Below are 8,155 nucleotides of genomic sequence, written 5' to 3'. Positions count from 1 at the left end.
GGGACGTATATGCTAGAAAAGAATAATACGACCGACAACAGTGTTGCCACTCTCAATTATCTGTGGGTTCCGAATATGGTAAAGCCCATATACATATAATAGTATTAGTATATACAAGTTGTTATAGACGCGCCACCGAGCGACCGGGGGTAAGAGAAAGAATATTTATATAAAATTTGGGCAGCATAGGATTTTTTCTCTTTCACTCTTATACATTTCGATATTTCGCCATCACCTCCTACCACCTCCTACCTATGATGCTACCCGGTCGGTGATAAGGACAAAGCATGGCACTATTTTCTCTTTCCTCTTATAGGAATTGCAATAGACTATCTTTCTCTATCAAAGAGTGTCAGGACCTTGGTAAAGCCTGACCAGAAATATATGATCATGCGCCATGTAAATTTCTAGGTAAATCGGAGGCTTCGATTACGCGGATTACGAGACAAGGTAGTACCTCCTGAGGTTTTATACAAATCATAAATAAAAAACCGGCCAAGTGCGAGTCGGACTCGCGCAGTAGGTATTTTAAAAATAGGTAAATCGAGCAGAGGTGATCTGATATGTAACCGACGTCACGATGTGTTGCCATTTGTGTTAGAGCGTTTGCTCAGTAAAGTGGCGATGCCAGACTTTGACCATCATTTGTGACTTTTGTATTGCTTTAAGACAATGGGTCCCATACAGACATTTGATCCTCAAAACAAACCTGATCGACTGATACCATTAAAATAAATTGTCAGCTACCCTACTCGCACATTCTTATAATAGGAGGACACCATCGCAATTGGGGCTACCGCGTTTAATTTCGCCGCTAGGGGCGCTAGTGTAGATGGAGGTATTTCAACATGCATAGAAGTTTGGGGGGTTTCTAGCTTTTCTATCGGGAATTTTCACATCTTTGTCCATCTGATTAATCATGGTAAACAATAGATATAGCTCAATAAATGTTAGTGGTTTAAATAAAGTGCCAACTAAAATAAATGCAAAATTAAACAAATTGAAAAAATTACACATTTAGTCGTTAAAATACCTTTTTGTATATTAGAACGTATTGATTTTATAAAAATAAGCATAGAAGAATTTTCAGATCTGTTTTTCAGGATCTACATCTACAGTGGCGCCAATTGGTGAGCACAAAAACGGTAGCCCTCATTAACAGCACAATCTAGTAGTACCGAAAATAAAAACATGACACATTTTGGCTCATCAATGAGCACAATGTATTAGGTACGTATCTTATTTCAGTATTAGGTGATACCTACTTAAATCCTGGACTCGACACAAGGAATTTATTAAAATCACTACCGAATAGTGGAGCACCGTTGGGCAAAGATGACTTCCTCATTATTATAACCGGAACTACCGATGACAACCCCAGCATACTTAAAACTCAGTAGTAACTTCAATAAGACTTCATTATTAAAACAATTGGCGACAAAAATGTTTCATCATAAAGCCCATACGCTGTACAGTCGAAGGCAAAAATATCGATCCAGATAAGTGGCTCAAAAATATGTGAAAACGACTTTATTGCCTAAAGTGTAAGAGCGTACACATATATTTGAAACTTTGGGAATGTATATATATATTTGCCCTTGACTGTACACTAATTCTACCTGCAATTACTACAGAGCAATATGAATGTGTATAAAAATATATATACGTTGACGAGGCCGTTTCCCACAGAACAGGACGTACTCGTAAGAGCGTTTTCACATTGTCCGATCCGATATCGGATGTAGGATCCTTCATCCCCGTAGTCAGGCCGCCGGGTGCGGCCGGGCACCGTCTTTAGCGGTCACGCACACTACAATAAAAATTATGCCTACACATACGTACACAAACAAAATAAATATTATCGGTCCGACAGCTGACCCCGATTCGATATCGGATGTCGGAAGGCGCCTATGACAAAAACAGCTGCAGGAAAGTGCCATTGGCCTTCCTTTTTGCGTTATTTAACGTTTTTTAGTAATAATGATTTATTAAATGCATATAATAAATACAGAGAAACACATATCTTACATTTTATTTCCTTCCGACATCCGATATCGGATCGGACCATGTAAAAACGCTCTAAAGGTTCAATGCAGTTTCATGTAATTTAAGCATGTCGTTTAAAAGGAGAGCGTAACTGCGATTGTATGGGAACGGCCTTTTTCGGCGGGTTCGTGTGACTCTTAATCTAATTCTGTACACCAATATTTATTTGTAAAGGATAAGTAAATAAAACTGGATAGGTACAACAAACTGCTGATTTTGTCAGAGCAACGCAAATATACATTTATAATTTTCATTTCCATCCTTCGTCCTCGTAGCAACATACTTTATCACCGGTGTTGCAGGCTCCGCTGAAGTAAATTTTTTTCTTTGATAAACAATTCGCTCTGGAAACACAATAGCCGCCCTTTTGTTTGCATGATATAGCTGAAAAATAGCATTAGGTAATAGCTAATAATGTTATAATCACTAGTAGCTCTATGAGCTGTAGACCTCGCTAGCATAACTTAAAAGTGAATTAATGTATGGGTCAGCCATTTTGAAAAATTTCCGAAAGCTGAATCCGTTCAAATAATATATTTAAGAGTCCCCGGCAAGCTCGGCCGAATTTCACCTTCCCATACAAACCGAGTTCATTTTAAAACTACGTGTTGGATTGTAATGAAACTTTACACCGACAATGAAATGAGGTAATATCTAGGTCTATAAGTAGTTTATATAGCTCTAGTATATAAAACAAACGAAATAGAGAAAAAACAACTTTGTATGAAAATCTTAAATTCGCTGTATTTTTTAGGGTTCCGTACCCAAAGGGTAAAAACGGGACCCTATTACTAAGACTCCGCCGTCCGTCTGTCCGTCTGTCTGTCACCAGGCTGTATCTCATGAACCGTCATAGCTAGACAGTTGAAATTTTCACAGATGATGTATTTCTGTTGCCGCTATAACAACAAATACTAAAAAGTACGGAACCCTCGGTGCGCGAGTCCGACTCGCACTTGGCCGGTGTTTTTACTATAGTATCTGAAGCTATATAAACTAGAGCAATCTAGCTAGTCGTTTTAAAATGAGAGGTTAGCTACGTTTGTACGGAGAATCGAGCTTGCCTGGGACTCTTAATCAGCGAACCTAGCCAAGGTGACAGTCGCTTTCGCTACGACAATGAAACGCTTTGGGTATCTCTATCACTCTTCCATATTAGTGCGACTGCAGTGACAGTTGCGTTTCGATCGCTACGAAGCGTAAGCGATTGACATGCTACGCGGCCTGCTCACAAAATTTCATGAGAATCGGATGGGAATTAAATGAATAAATATAACAAAAACAATGTCCTGTCAAAATTTTTCATACATACTAGTTGAAAAGTCCATGAACACTTCTCTCCCTCGTTCGGATAATTTAGTATTAACGTAATGTCTGAAGAGTTCGGGATATCTCATAGTGTAATTACTCAATGACAATACGTTACATGCCAAAAAAAAACAAGCACAAGTCAAGTAGGCCAATATGTTTGACATTTTACTCGGTTATGATGAATAATTGGGAATACGAGATGAAAATTTAAGCACGCCATTAATTTTTACACCGCGAATTAATTAATCTGTGCAGATTAATCTGCATTTGCGTTACGTAACGCTGAAAGAGAAGAAAGCTAATATTAAGACGGTTCGCACCGTGAGTAAATTGGAGATATTATAAAAACCGGCCAAGTGCGAGTCGGACTCGCGCACCGAGGGTTCCGTACTTTATTAGTATTTGTTGTTATAGCGGCAACAGAAATACATCATCTGTAAAAATTTCGACTGTCTAGCTATCACGGTTCATGAGATATAGCCTGGTGACAGACAGACGGACAGACAGCCAGACGGCAGCGGAGTCTTAGTAATAGGTCCTGTTTTTACCCTTGGTACGGAACCCTAAAAATTAACAGATAAGCACATTTCCTTTCATGTCGTTTCCTGTTACTGTGTTTTACGAGTTAGAAAACTAACGCGTAAAACTTTTATGTTTACACCTCAGCATTAGCGGGGGACGCACGAGCGTTCACGTGCAGCGTTTACCCGTGGTTCACCCTGTTTTACTTCATCTTTTGATAGGTAATATAAACACCGTAGCTTATTTATTTATGGTTCACCAACAATTGTTGACATCGATACATTTAAAACGAACGTATTTAATTTGATAATTATTAATACTGTATCCGTGTACGGACTTTGGTTAAATAAGACTGTAACCACTGTAACATATTGCCTGATACACTGTATGCTGATAATTTGTGCGTTATGGTCTATGATACGTTATAAGAAATATATGTATACCCTCATCTGTTATTTATTTGTGATAAGAAATAAATGGTAGATAATATTCACATTGACACATTGCAAAAAGGTTGCCTAGCTAAACTTACCTACGTACAACTTTTTTTTTACATTTTTTTTGTTATTTACATAATCGTGTATTATATCAAAAGTAAGATTATTTTTATATATAAAGTACGCACACGAAAAAATCTGGTTATACTCGTACATGATTATGGTAAAACTTTTGAAGGAATGAGGATTTGCAATCAGCACTTTTTTTAATGATTTGTGGATATCAAGCTACACAATAAAAATACAATCATAATATGACGTTAAGTTGTTTACTGTGAGTTTCACCATTATATATTCCACCGTACCTATATTTTGTTGAACTGCGTTTTCTGATAATCTTCACTCGCTTTCTGCTACAATACAATTATATTTATATTTTCACAAGTTGTTTTACGCTCAACAGAATGTCATCTTAGCAAAAAAAATACTTGTTTTAACACTTTTCTACCTACTTGAGGTAGTCAGGACTTTCTACTCTAAGCACTAAAAGTTGTTTTTATATGGGAGGCATTTTTCTAATAAAGGCAAATACACCAAAAGTTAAAATTGTTTGAACCACCTCAATCTGAAGTCAATTAGAGAAAGGTTAGCTATTGTGAAAGGACCATGTATGTAATAGGGTATAATTATAAATATCCAGTTAAAAATAAAATAAAAAAATTAACAGGAAAACTTGTTAAAGACTGTCTGAAGTCGCTGTTCAACAAAACATAGGTACCTATGTATGGTGGAATATATAATGCTGAAAGTTTCAGACAACTTAAAGTTATATTATGATTGTATTTTTATTATGTAGTTTGTTATTCACAAATCATTAAAAAAAAGCGCGGCTTGAAAATACAAATACAAATAGTTTATTTTGGTTTAACATTATGATACACTTTACATAAAAGGCTGGAGTCTCCCATTAAGTAAAACAATACTTGTGACGGGAGAGCCCGCTCTTCCATTAGGAAATAGGGTACTTAACAAGCTGTACTTAACTTAATTAATATACTTTATACAAATTATTATACAATTTACAATTTATGATCAGTTTCAATTGTGTGATTACAATTAAAGATCTTTAATATTCTATAACAAAGTTATAATATTATGAATAATATAATTATATTTTAGGTGAAAGTTAATATAACTATAAAACTCCCGTGAGACTCAAACATATTAGATTATTTTAAACCGGGTCACTCACGCATTATTAAGTCGAATAGCTCGACATCCCCTCCCCAGCCCTCGACCAGTGAAGACGTGTCGTGTCTCTGTGAAGACGGTCCTCGTAAATTGGACCGAAACATGTCGAGCTATTCGACTTAATAATACGTGAGTGACTCGGTTTAAAATAATCTAATATGATTATTATAACTGTAATAGGTTGCCTTATTAAAAAGTTGGTCCAGTCCATGGTTGCCTAAATTAACCGGTTTTTTATCTAAAATTATTATTTCTTATCACAAATAACTATCATATGAGGGTATATATTTCTTATAACGTATCTCCTACTATTAGTATTGAGTGACAGACTATCCAAAGCTTTACTGATGTTAGTATATGTATATCACGTCTGTCTGTTTACCTAATTCCACAGCACTCTTTAGTAGTCCGGTAAAGATGCTAAAATTCGTGCTGATGGTCAGTCAAATAAAGTTTAAAATGTGTTTGCATGTAAGGGTAGACAAGGGATTCTAAGACTGGTATATCACGAGAGAATCGATATTGGTCTATAGTTTGAAACTATGTTATCGTCGCCTGTATGCTGTGTGGCTACCACCAGTTTGGCACTGATATAAACGCTATCGAGAACGTTACTTACTTTCTATGCATCTCGCTCGTACTAGCATATTAGTGCGAACGAGATGTATAGAAAGCAAATTACGTAGACGTTAGCGTATAATATGTCAGTTTTGACACTGTCCGTGACTCATGGTACGCGGGTACTGATTTAGGAATGGGTCGATCGTCCAAGCTGCAGGAAAGACGTCGTACAGCCGCAGGTACCTTACTCGATGCAAGCTGAAATTTACCAATTCCATTAACTGTTTACCATACAAGTTATGAGGGAACAGATGAACATACATACTCGTATATATTCATATATACATATGCTCACCGGCTCAAATCATTAACCCTCCATTTGCTTCGCCATAGTCGGGTAATAGAAAGACTGTATAGGTACATTGCGTTTGTGTTTATAATAATATAAACACACAAGATAAAGAAAAGAATACACGCAATTAGTAAATTATGATTATGACCGATTGGCCAAACAACAAAGACCTACCTATTATCTAAGTATAACAAGCTATGAACTTATAACAAAGACTCTGATATAGCTCATTATGTATAAAAAAGTTCGTGTATTAGGTAGGTGAAGGGTCATTAACTAATACAACTTATCAATGGAAATTAACGATTTAGAAGACGTCATCAATGGCGACGCATCACCCTGATCCGAGTTTTAAGTACAGAGCGCTTAGCTCCGCCCAGGCGCTCAAGGGCATTTGGCCGACTAGCGTCTTAATTAAGAATTGACTTTATCTAGGTATATTATTGATATCAGTTCGAGTACGTACGTTTACACATTAAACGGATAAGGTCAACTCGACAACACTGATGTCAATCGATGTAAATACTAATCAAGTATAATCCTAATATTATTATCTAGTTTCATAATTTTAACAATAATTGTTAAAGAAAAACTATTTATTTACAAAAAAAATAGTTTTGGTGCCGTGTTTTTGGTTTTTAAATATAACTTTGATGTAATAGTCGTATCGTCAGGGTATTATGATAAACGTTATCTTAGTTTAATATCAATGTCTGAGATACTGATGATTTTATGACACCAACTCAGCGACAAAATTTTAACTACATAGCTTCAAAACAATATAAATAATAAGCTCCAACTTCAAGACGCAACCTGTGCCTGTGCGCATTCACTACATTAGACTGGTAGATGAGCCAACGATCACGAAGTACATATACTCACACACGTAAACTCAAAAGCTAGGCAAATTGCGCGGAAATATTGCAAAAGCCAGCACGTGAATCCATATTACAACTCAGGAGTTACAGTTACAATTTTAGTGTAGGTGCGTGTTTACTGAGTACTTCATCGAAATCTTTCCAATCATGTTTGTACTGTGTTTGTAGGTACCTTTACTTTTTTAATTTAATTTAGCAAAATTTCATTACATTTCTATTATAATGCAAGAAAGCAAACATGATAAATGAAATTGTTTGTTATTATCTCATAACAGAAGTATTTTAACGCACGTCCAGGGGACTAAAAATATACCTACTTAATTATCTATACAAAATTGTATGAATATACAAGGCAATGATCGAAGGTAAATATTAGAAGTATTAGAACAAATAATCATTATCAGAAAATATTTTAATTAGTTTTTATTTCAAGTAGAATATCTTATAACTTTAAACGAGCAATTCTTCTTCATTTATATATTTCGGGGATCTCAGAAACGGCTCTAACGATTTCGATGAAATTTGCTATATGGGGGTTTTCGGCGGCGAAACATCGATCTAGCTAGGTCTTATCTCTGGGAAAACGCGCATTTTTGAGTTTTTATATGTTTTCCGAGCAGAGCTCGGTCTCCTAGATATTAAATTATAATAAAAAGTGACCGAGGCCTCGAAGAATCGAACCAATCGAACAACCTGCTATCACGGAGTCACGGCGGCATAGGTCGAATTTTCCCCAGTATATGCATTTCATATATTGAAATGAAATATGAAATATAAATATATATTATAAATATAAT

At 35.9% G+C, this 8,155-nt stretch overlaps 1 long non-coding RNA gene across 1 annotated transcript; it reads right to left on the bottom strand.

Annotated features, from left to right (window-relative positions):
• Positions 1 to 2,262: 2,262 nt before the first annotated feature.
• LOC134755012 (uncharacterized) lies at positions 2,263 to 3,635 on the bottom strand. The gene is made up of 2 exons (XR_010129003.1): positions 3,359 to 3,635; positions 2,263 to 2,430 (listed from the first exon to the last, which is right to left on the bottom strand). It is a non-coding gene; the product is annotated as an uncharacterized LOC134755012 (long non-coding RNA).
• Positions 3,636 to 8,155: the final 4,520 nt, after the last annotated feature.

The sequence above is a fragment of the Cydia strobilella genome, chromosome Z (assembly GCF_947568885.1).
Source record: "Cydia strobilella chromosome Z, ilCydStro3.1, whole genome shotgun sequence".
Classification (NCBI taxonomy): Eukaryota; Metazoa; Arthropoda; class Insecta; order Lepidoptera; family Tortricidae; genus Cydia; species Cydia strobilella.
This window is presented reverse-complemented; position numbering and strand designations above follow the sequence as displayed.